An 11,161-nucleotide genomic window follows, 5' to 3' on the forward strand; every position below is an offset into this window, starting at 1 on the left:
GTCAGCATCCGCAGAAAGCCATCCAGCGCCCAGCCAATGCCCCCACCTTCGACCACACCATCTCCCGACTTCCTAAAAGGGCTGGACCACCACCCCACTCCCAAGCCCCAACACATACTCGCCCTCCACGCCAAGCAGCGTGTCCAAACCAGGCCTTCACACCCACAACGTGGATCCCTCCTAGCCTCACCTGTCCCAGACAGATACTCCGCGGTCCGCGCGCTCCCCTCCCCATCCCACCCCCCACACACCTTCCCCGAGAAGGGTTGCCCGATTCCGGCCCGAGGAGGCCGCCTATAAGCTCACCTGGTACCCGCCACCCCTGACACCACCATTCACCTCCTCCGACCTACCCCATCATCATCACCACCACCACCACCCGCTTCACGCCCCGCTCACCCTGCCTGCTGGCGCCCTGGGAAAGCTGGGGCCGCTCTTCGGCGGCCTCCTGGCCGGAGCAGCCGAGGGGCAGCGGAGGGCCGGGGCCGGGGCCCGCCGCTGTCGCTGCCGCCGCGCCTCGCGTCAGCCCAGCCCCATCGCCCTCGGCCGGCGCCGGCGGCCGCGGGTCGCTCGGGCTCGAGACGCCGCCGCCACCGCACGCTGCGGCTGGGGGTGAGGCGAGGGAGGCGCCGCGGCGGGGCCGGGCCGAGCCGGGCGCAGGGCCGTCCGCGCCCTCCTCCTCTGCGCCCGCAGCGGTGGCGTGCAGCCGGGGCGGGCGAGAACAAGGAGGGAGGCGGGGGGGAGGCGGCAGGGGAGGGGGGCGGGCTGCACTCCGAAACGGCCTCCCGCCGCCAGCGACGGAGCGAACCCCCCTCCCCTCGGCAGCGGCGCCGGGTTCACGCTGCGGGGAGAGCCGGCGGGCGGGCGGGCGAGCGGAGAGCGCGCGCGCGGCGAGCTCGGGACTCCCGCGCCGGATGTGAGGTCACGTGATGGCCTCATCCCAGCGCCGAGGGCGGAGGGGCGCAGAGGGGACGTCAGGAGGGGCGGGACCAGACGGAGGGGGCGGGGCGGGGCGCAGGCCCCGCCACCCCCTCGCCGTTAGCCCCCCAGGCGGGCGAAGACCAGAAAGGGTAAGGAGGGCGCCCCAAAAGAGCTGGGTGTTGGCGGGAAGAGGGTTGCTAATGGAGGATGCCTTTTTTGGCAGGAGGAGGTGGAATTCGCCACTCTGGCCGTGCAAAGACACGATCATAGTCCAAATCCCCATTTTACGAACGGGGAAACTGAGGCCCAGGGAGGGGTCTAGACTAGACTTGCGCAGAGTCTGATGGAGAGAAAGCCAGATACTGGCTCCCAATCCAGGTCTCTCGTTTCTTAACAGCACCCTCCCCACTCCGAAACAAACAACCAGAAAACTACGTGTAATTCGCCTTTGACAACCGGCTCGGCGCCCGGCCTCGGGGCGGAGGACTGGGAGGCGTCCCCAGGAGAAAGCTCCCACGCGCCCACTCCGCCGCCTCCGGCGGGAAGGAGTCTCTTGCGACAGTGTTGGATGCAAATTAAATACTTCCCTCCGCAGAAGCTTTATCTCGAGGCCGGGCCCCTGCCGGATATACAAATCACCAGTTTGGTTTTCGCGGCGTCCCTTCGGCGCGTTTAGGGACCTGCTGCTCCGGGCTCCGGCCATGTTTCGGCCCTGAGTCTACCTCGCCCGCGCCCTTGAGGCCCGGCCATCGCTGTTATTGTTATTCCACCTTGTCGCTAACAGAGCTCTGAGCTGCTTGAGCGTAAAGAAGGGAAGGGATGGCACGCGCGCGGCCCCTGGTCCAGCGCGCTTGGGGAGACCTCGCTGGAGGCAGGGAGCGTTCAGGTTCTGGTTCGTAGCACATGGCGAGCCTTCTCGGGGGCTGCCACCCCTGATCCGCGACGCATGGTGACACCTCATCTGAGGCAGCACACCGCCCCCCCCCCCAAGTCCACGGCACCGATGTCACCTCGCCGGGAGGCAGGCACACGCTGCTCCTGGCCGTCCTGGGCTGTGCGGAGCTGGACAGTCGGCGCATTTCCTCACACCACGTGGCGTGGACGCGCTCTGGACCGAGATGGAACTACACCCCTCTTCCTATCCCTGGGCTACGTCTCACCGTTTGTTTGTTTGTTTCAAGTCTCGTGATCTTCAAATGATTAAATGAGATGAGGGGTGTGGAAGTGTTGGGCAAACTGTAAGAAGCTGTCTCTGCGGGGATGAAGTCTCCTCCACCTTTCCCAGCTGCTTGGCTCCTGGCTGTTTGCCCTCAGCCTTTAAACAAGCTCAAGTTCCTCAAGTCCTAAAAACAAAACTATCGAGCTAACCCTGCGCTCGAAGTGCCCACTCCAGCTAGCTTCCAAGTGCTTCTCTCCCTCTCATGGAGACCACTTCAACAGTGGTCCCCGTCAGCTGTCTCCACTTCCTCATTTCTCAACACTTGGCACTCTGGCTCGTCCTCCCCAAACACACAACCTTCCATTACCCTGCTCAGGCGACAGTAACCCATGACCTTCATTTTCCCAAATCTGTAGGCATTCCTCAGTTCTTAGCTCTCTGGCTCTCTCTGCTACATTTGACACCTCACATGACTGTCTCCCACCTTCTGGCATCTCAGTACTGCCTTGGCTTCCAAAAGAGTGCAGTCTCCCGATTCTCCCCTCTCAGTAAATAAAGCTGCTGCCTCTCTTGGTGGCATCCTTAAGTGCCACCAATTGTGAGTCTGCACCTTAAATGCGAGACTCCACTCTAAGCCCACAGCTCTTCTCCCCGCACTCTTGGGACATCACCTCCACCCATCATCATCACCATGGTTTCAACTGCCAAATCAGACATTTCCAGCCTATACCTCTTCCACAAAAGTTAGACCCAAATATCCAACTGCTTGCCAGGCAGCTCTGTCTAGATATCTCAGGGGCACCCCAAACTCAGCATGACCAAAACAACTCATCCTCTGCCTCCATAGCAGCCTCTCCCTCCCCTGTTGACACCACCATCTACAGGCATCAGAATCAGAAAGCTGGGAATGAGTGAGTCATTCTTGATTCAGCCCTTTGCCTTATGCCATCACTCGTCCTATTTATTTCACCTCCTTAGATCTCTACCTCAAATCTCTGCCTCCATTCCTCCTGGCGGGAGTTCCAGCCATCCTTTCCAGCCTGAACCGTTGCAGCAGCCTCCTAAAGTCTCCTGCAGACAAACTCAGCCTCCATTCAGCCTCCAAAGCGAACTCTCTAAAATGCGCTTCTCTTTAAAATCGTGCAGAGGTTCCCCTGGCTTCTGGCCGCAGTGCGGACCTACAAGGTATCCAATACAAACCTCGCAGTGCCCTCAAGCTTTTAAAAGACCACAAAGAGCCCCAGACTTCAAGAAGCAGCCAAAATCCTCAAAGTAAGGCAACACACAGCCAGGCAAGGGAACACTATAGGAAGAAAAACAGTGATTGAAATATTTCTAAAAATTCCCTGCTACAGATGTTTTGGGTATGGAAAGAAGAGAATGTGGACACTGGGGGGAGGAGATGCTGAGTCACTGGGAAAGGCTTGAGCATGTTTATAGGCTGAGGAAAAAACAGAGCCAGGAAAGGAGGAGAAGCCCAAGACAGAGAGAAAGACAGTGAAGCGAGTCTTGAGAAGTCCTGGGAGGCTTGCTGATCTCCGCCCAGGATGATTCTGGGCCTGGGCCCAGCCCTTCCCTCCTTTGATCCTACTCCCTTTTTAAGACCCAAGCCATGATCACAACCCAAGACAGGTAACAGTCCTCCTAGTAAACTCTAATTTACCTTCCACGGACTATTTCACATCTCCTCCATCCTCAAAAGCCCCATCCTTGCTTGCCTTCCCCTCTCCAGGTCACCTTACCTCCTGTTTCACTGAGAAAATGCAGACCATCAAGAGGGAACACCCACGGATCTACACATTAACCCACATCAGCATCCGCTGTCTCTCCCTCACTCCAGTTTCTGCGAAGGGGCAATGCCCCCTCCCAAGAGACCTAACCCTTCACAGGTACAGTCCTGGCCTCCCAAAGGTCACCACTGTTGCCAACTCCAAGGGACACTTTTCACACCTTATTTTTCTAGCCTTCTCAGCGACATGCATTTCCCGTTCTTGAAACACTTTTCTTTTAGTTTGGATAATTCTCTTTTGGAATTCCTCCTTCCTCTTCATTTACTCCTTCTCAACCTACAGTGGGTGCTTCCTCTATCCTCCCTCTAAACGGTGCTCCTTCCCAGGGCTCAGTCCAGGGCCCATTTCTCTCTGTACACAAGTTTTATCATTTGTCCTTGAATTGTCTATCAACCTTACAAGAGTGGTGGATGGGGTTCAGGGGCTCTATAAACTCCTTAAACTGAATACCAATACTTTTAAAGGAAGAAGTCTAGCTTTCCTCAGCTTCTCAAAGCTGTCTGGGTCCCAAAAGAAGGGTAGGAGTGCTGACACACAGGCATTCCCCCAGTGACCTCATCCACCACGGCTGTAGCTAACGTCTGTAAGTACGTTAATGACTCTCAGCCGTATTACTCGAAGGCCAGCTCTCTCTTCAGAGTCCTGGCCATACCTCCCTATCACCATCACATGATGTCTCACTACTGCCTCGTAAATTCACTTATCCAAAACTCAACTCTTGCCCTTCCTCCCTAGACCAGCTGCTTTCCCAGGCTTCTCCACCTTAGCAAAAGACACTGTCGCCCACCCAGCTGCTCAAGCCAGAAACCTGAGAGTCATTCTTTCCAATACAATGCTAAGTCCATTTCCTACCCTCCCACATCTCTCCATCTCAGCTGCCACTAGAATAACCCAAGCCACCTCCATCTCTCACCTGGGACTACTTCCTTAGCACCCACCTGATTTCCCCACTTTGACCCTTACCTCCTTCCGGTCCATTCTCACACAGCAGCCAGAGGGCACTAGTGTGTGTGTGACTTGGAGCACAGCTCTTGATGAAGGCTTTCAACTGCTTCCCATTTCACTGAGAATAAAATGTGAATTTCTTTGACCTACAGTGTCCAGTGTTGGATGTGGCCTGCCCGTTGCTCCCCCTTCACTGGCACTCCTCTACCCTCACCCTCCTCCCGCCGCAGATCTCCTTCCCTACCTTACCTCATTCCAACCACAGCAGGCCACTTTTCAGTTCCTCAAACACTCCAAGCTCTTTCCTGCCTCAAGGCCTTTGCAAAACCTGTTCTTTCTCTCTTCCCTTTTCCCTTGCCCCGCTCACTCTTAAAGTTCAGCTCTTGGCTTAAAAACAGATAGTTCTTGAAAAAGGCCTTCCCCAGCCACTCATTCCTTCCTTTATTTTCTGATGACCTCCATTATTTTCTTTATAACGATTATCGGAATTTTAATTACCTGTGAGTTTATGTATTTGACACCTGCCTCTCCCACCAGACTTCAACCTCTGTGAAGATGGGGACCAGTTGTAGCTCCAGAATTTTTCGAGAAGGGCCTTAAAAGTAGCAATCTCTTTGGAAGAAGAACTGAGGGTTTTTCTTAAGGTGTTTGCATGACACTTTTTAAGATTGTCCATTTTTGTAAGTGGGGGAAGGAATTATGGGGAAGGGGCACGTAAAGCATCCCCCCTGGCCTCCCCCCCAAGCTATTTTTTGGTGCTGCTACTGGCAGAGACTGAGTTGGTTTGCTTTATCACCGTATATCCAGCACTAGATGAAGCCTGGCATATGGTAGATCTTTAAATGTTTGTAGTCTGATGAATGAATGAATGAATGAATTTACAATCTCAAACATCATCTTCAAATGTCTTTCCTAACTCCCAGGCTAAGAATCCCTCTCCTGTGCATCTTTTTCACTGCATTTACAACCTTGAATAAGTATCTGCTTAGTATCTTTGTCTTCCGTCACTCTATGTTCTATTTATGTGTTTGTTTCTACAGTTCTAAATATTTTCATGTGTTATTTGATCATCACAACAATGCCAATACTAAAAGTAATAGTTACTATTATCTGTATTTTTTTATAGATGAGAAACTGAGGAAACTTTACATGTATGAGTTCATTTAATCTTTCAAACAATCCTAAGAAGTAAGTACTATTATCATCTCTATGTTTACAGATGAAACTGAGGAAAACGTAAAGTCCCATTTTACAGAATAGAAAAAGATGTTTAATAGCTCACTCAAGGTCGCAGAGCTGGTAAACAGCAGCACAGCCAGGATTCAACCCAGGCAACTTGGCTCCAGGGCCAAACTCTTCATCAGTATGACTGAACAAAGCCATAGTGACCCATCCTCTGGGATCCAAAGTCTTTGGATTATCTGTTTAAACACCCAGACTCTGACTGCCTCATGAGCAAGGACCTAACTAAGCCATCTCTGGATCCTCAGCTCCTGGCCGAGACCCAGCCCATGATGGTACTCAGTAATGTGTGCCGAGTAAGTGAGTAACAAATTATCATCAATTTTCACAACCACTAAGTCAGACTAGCAATGGAATGGTTAGGATTCCCATCTTACAGGGACGAAAAATGAGTTCCACAACTTCCCAAGAGGAGGTGATTCGTCTCACTGCCCCTTTGACTGACTTCAGCCCTCTTTTATGTTTTCTCTGCTGCTTCCATGAAAGGTTAGAGGACACGTGTTTACTTTAGGAAGACTTCACCTTAAGAGAGGCTAAAAAAAATGCCACAGTACTCCCTGTCTTTTCTGGAAAAAGTGGCCAGTGAAAGTATTTTGATTATAATGTTTGCTTAACGAGCTCTGTTTCCTTTAGCTCCTATGCCATTCTGTCCCTGTTTAGCTTGAACCACAGAGGCCTGTGTGTGTGTGTGTGTGTGTGTGTGTGTGTGTGTATTTTGGAACAGAACAGGGAGCAGAGCTGTGAGTCAGATGTCTAGAAATCAGAGTCCAGCGGCCACCACTGATTCATTTCTGTTGCTGAGCAAAATATGTAATCTTTTTTTTGCCTCTGCCACGAAACAACAGCCAGGGGCCCCACATTCTTCTCAGGCCATGGTGCCGTAGGATATGTTGGGTCACACGCTGCTGAGTGTTCAGGGCGTAGGGCCCCTGCTGGAGGAGTGCTAGAAATCGGTCCTACAAAAGGAGGGAACTCCTGATTTGTAGCACCTGCCAATTTCGTGATGTAAATACCCCACCACGGCTAATTTCAAGCTACCAACAGTTTAGGTGGCTCACAAAATTCTTAGCAGAAACGAAATAACTTAGCAGTCTGCTTTAAGGAGCCAACAGAAACCAGCTCCAGCACACTGCCACTTATAGTAACTCCTCATGTGGATAAGAACAGGAGAAATACAAGCAGCCTTTAGATGATGGTTTTAGGGGCAAGGCCTGCCTCATAGGATGTTACAGGGAATTTCCTTGTATTTACATATAATGATTTCACCTCTGATGAGAAAAGACTAATTGTATTGGAGATGGGAAAACTAGGTATAATTCTTAGCATTCTTAGAAGTAACATGTTTATTTCTTTGAATTTCAATTTTAATAGGAAGACTATTACCGACCTCACAGGATGGCGGATTATCTAATAAACACATATAGCACTTACTGTCTGCTAGGAACTGTTTAAATACTTTACAAATTTACATACTTAACCTTTATAACAAGACTGTAGAGTAAGTACTGTTATCAGTTTAGAGATGAAAAGACCAAAGCACAGAGAAGTTAACTAAGTTCTCTAAGGCCACACAGCTAGCAAGTAATAGAGCCAGGATTTGAACCTGGCTCCAGAGTCCATGCATGCTTTTAACCTCTAGGGCCCCAAGTCAAAGGCACCTGCCTGGTTTAATAAATAGAGTTTTATTGGAACACAGCCATGCTCGTTCATTTACATGTTGTCTGTGGCTGCTTTTGTGTTAGAGTGGCAGAGTTGAGTAGTTGTGGCAGAGACCATATGACCCAAAAAGCCCAAAATATTTACTATCTGGTTGTTTACAGAAAACATTGGCTGCTCCCTACTCTATGGTGTCCTGCCTATTTGTATAGGCTGACACAATAGTTATTATTAGGAGCCTGGTGGTCCCAAAGGTCAAGCTGGTTCTGAAATTGTGTTCTAGGCCAATAAGACAAGTGAAAAGTAATGTCAAGATTATAACCGTACCCTAGCATTTGTACTATAACAATTGTGTCAGTGAAATAGCATTAGGATGTAAACTTGAGTAACAAATAATCCATGAAAATGAGTATTAATAGAAATATGTGCTTTATGGGATCCTGATATCTCAGGGTTGAATTAATTCAGAGATTGTTCATCCCAACCCCAACTCTCCACTGGGGGTTGTTAGACTGGATTTCTGAAGTTGATGCTGTAAATCGCTCACCATCGGCCCTCAGGTCCTGCAGGATGAATCTCCTATACAGACATGGGCTTTTTGCTCTTTTATGGGGCTCAGGCAGCAGGCCCCCACCTCCATGCCTGTCATTCTGTCTCCGAGGCAGTTCCTCCATGTGGCTGTTTCAGATGCCAAGCAGAGAAGCTCCTCGAAGCCTGTTACCCACTGTCCTCCTGGATCGTCATTAAAAACTTCCCCTGACCTTTGCAGCTACTTCCTGTGAGCCTCTTAGGGACTGCTTGTGACCTATTTTCAGAGCTGACGGTTCTGGCTTCTAGAGCAAATGAGGAACAAGCCCAGCTACAGGTGGTCGACTGTTTCCTTTGGGCTCCTGGCACCAAGGAAGAATTGCTCACTGAAAGGATCGTAGGTCAGAAGGATGCCTGGTTGCCGCATCAGGGCCGTAGATTTTCATATAAACCGTGGGTCAGTATTCAGGATCGTCCGAAAGCTGTTACCTTCTGTTTGCTGAAGACAGTTTCTTCCTTATAGTAATAAAGAAAAAGAACCCATTGAATCTTCTTGTTGGTTTTTTTTTCCTCAAAGCAAAGACGCCTCACCAGAATTGGTCAATTAAGGCAATACTGATTGAGCTCCTGAGTGGAAGTCCCATTGCCAAAGAATTTCTTTCATAAACGTTTCAAAAGTGAGTTGATCCAAAACGCACCTCCACCGTGAGGTTACCTGTAATCTAGTCTAGGAAGCAGAATCTAAGCACCCCGAGGTTCTGCAAATTTCATAAGAGCTGCAGGCACAAAATGAAAGAGAACAAGGCTTCAAGGTGGAGAACACCAGGAACGTTCTGGCTGTTTCCACCTTGTTCTTTGTCTCTACACTCCTGACATACACTGAAATAGCTCATAATTACCACGAAGACAACCAAAGGGAAACCTCTTGGGGCTTTACCAAAAATTTCCTTTATAATTTTTTAAGCTCATGTGATTTATTTAGGGTCCCTTTAAATAAATTTATGACCTTGGTTTCATTTTTAAGGTGTATGTAAATTTTAAAAAGACTCAGGACTCTAAAGATCTCAAATATTCCTTCAAGGGGTCCCTAATAGCTCCTTTGGGTTCTTGAAATACTTGATTTTATCTCTTTATTAGAAATTACGTTTTCCCACAAATAAAAATCACGCTCAGCTCCACCCTCCTCCATTCCAATTCAAATATGCGCAGACTGATTACAAGCTGCAAGAGAGAAGGTATAGTCGACTCACCTTTTTATCCCCCACAACATGTGGCCACAGTAGTAGGTGATCAGTAATTGTTACTATTGCTATGAAACCTCCATGAAAACAGGAACTTTCTCTATTTTGTTCATTCCTATAGCCCCAGTGACTAGAATAACCACCTGGTGGTAGCCACTCAATAAATAGTGAATAAACTAGCCTGTAGTCTTAATAAATGTAGGGAAGGAGGTTTAGAATTCTTAACATTTTTTTCAGTAAACTTGGCCCTCCTTGTAAGAGTCAGGGATTAATCAGAGAAGGAGAATCAGTAGGAGATATATATTGAGAGACTTATTGCCAGGAATTGGCCTACAGGCTGGATGGGGCTGGCGAAGCAAGGCTGGAATCTGCAGAGCCGGTCCTCCGGGAGGGCAGACTAGAACTCTTAGATGGAATTTCTGCTTCAGGGAAGCCTCAACTCTATATATAAGGCCTTTCAAACAATTGAATTAGGCCCACCCACATTATTGGGATAATCTCCCTTACTCGATTGTGGAATTTAAGCACATCTACAAAATACCTTCATAGCATAGCTCATCAAACCACGCTGAGGCAGCGTCCTACATGCCACAACTAGAAGGACCCACAAAGAAGAATATACAACTATGTACCGGGGGGGCTTTGGGGATAAAAAGGGAAAAAAAAATTTTTTTTTTAAATTCTAAAACACATTACAAAAAAAAAAAAAAAAACCTGAAAACCAAAACCGGCGGAAGACATCACAAGAAAAGAAATCTACAGACCAATATCTCTTATGAATATAGACACAGATATCCTTAACAAACTACTAGCAAACCAAGTCCAGTAACATATGAAAAGGATTTTACACCGTGACCAAGTGGGATTTATCCCAGGAATGTAAAGGTTGGTTTTACATATCAAAATCATAAATACACCATGTAAATAGAATAAAGGGCAAAAACCACAGGATCATCTCAATAGATGCAGAAAAAGTATTGCAAAATTCAATACCCTTTCATGATAAAAACATTCATGCCAAAGTTTATAGCAGCCTTATTCATAATAACCAGTGAGTGGAAATAATCCAAATGTCTATCAACTTATGGGTGAATGAACAAAATGTAGTATATCCATACAAGGGAATATTATTTGGCAATAAAAAGAATGAAATATTGATACATGTTACAACATGGATGAACCTCAAAAAAACTATGCTAAGTGAAAGAAGCCAGACACAAAAGGCTACATCTTATATGATTCCATTTGTGTGAAATGTCCAGAATAGGCAAATCCGTGGAGACAGAAAGTAGACTAGTGTTTGCCAGGGGTGGGGATGGGAGGTGAGGGGGTGAAGAGAGGGTGACTGCTAATGTGTACAGGGTTTTCTTTTGGCGTCATAAAAATATTCTGAAATTAGATAGTGGTGATGGTTGTACAACTCTTGTGAATATGCTACAAACCACTGACTTTACACTTTAAAAGTGTGATTTTAATGGTATGTGAATAATATTTCAATAAAGTTGTCAATTTAAAAAATAGTATATTTACAGGGGCAGGCCGGTGGCACAGCAGTTAAGTTCACATGTTCCGCTTTGGTGTCCCGGGGTTGACCGGTTCGGATCCCAGGTGTGGACCTACGCACTGCTTGTCAAGCCATGCTGTGGCAGGCGTCCCACATATAAAGTAGAGGAAGATGG

General features: G+C 48.4%; 1 protein-coding gene and 1 long non-coding RNA gene across 3 annotated transcripts in view; one reads left to right on the forward strand and one right to left on the reverse strand.

Annotated features, from left to right (window-relative positions):
* ATP13A3 (ATPase 13A3) overlaps window positions 1-843 on the reverse strand; it is an 81,626-nt gene extending 80,783 nt beyond the window's left edge. The window contains exon 1 of the mRNA XM_014732823.3: window positions 400-843. The gene's annotated coding sequence lies outside the window, so the exon portion shown is untranslated. The remainder of the gene's footprint in view (window positions 1-399) is intronic.
* A 109-nt stretch (window positions 844-952) lies between these two features.
* LOC111769066 (uncharacterized) lies at window positions 953-8,789 on the forward strand. Of its 2 annotated transcripts, XR_011428812.1 has the most exons (4): window positions 965-1,070; window positions 1,319-3,712; window positions 3,813-3,969; window positions 6,035-8,789. It is a non-coding gene; the product is annotated as an uncharacterized lncRNA (long non-coding RNA). The 2 variants fall into 2 exon arrangements; XR_011428813.1 differs by lacking the exon at window positions 1,319-3,712 and having other exon boundaries at window positions 953-1,070.
* Window positions 8,790-11,161: the final 2,372 nt, after the last annotated feature.

The sequence above is a fragment of the Equus caballus genome, chromosome 19 (genome assembly GCF_041296265.1).
Source record: "Equus caballus isolate H_3958 breed thoroughbred chromosome 19, TB-T2T, whole genome shotgun sequence".
Taxonomy (NCBI): domain Eukaryota; kingdom Metazoa; phylum Chordata; class Mammalia; order Perissodactyla; family Equidae; genus Equus; species Equus caballus.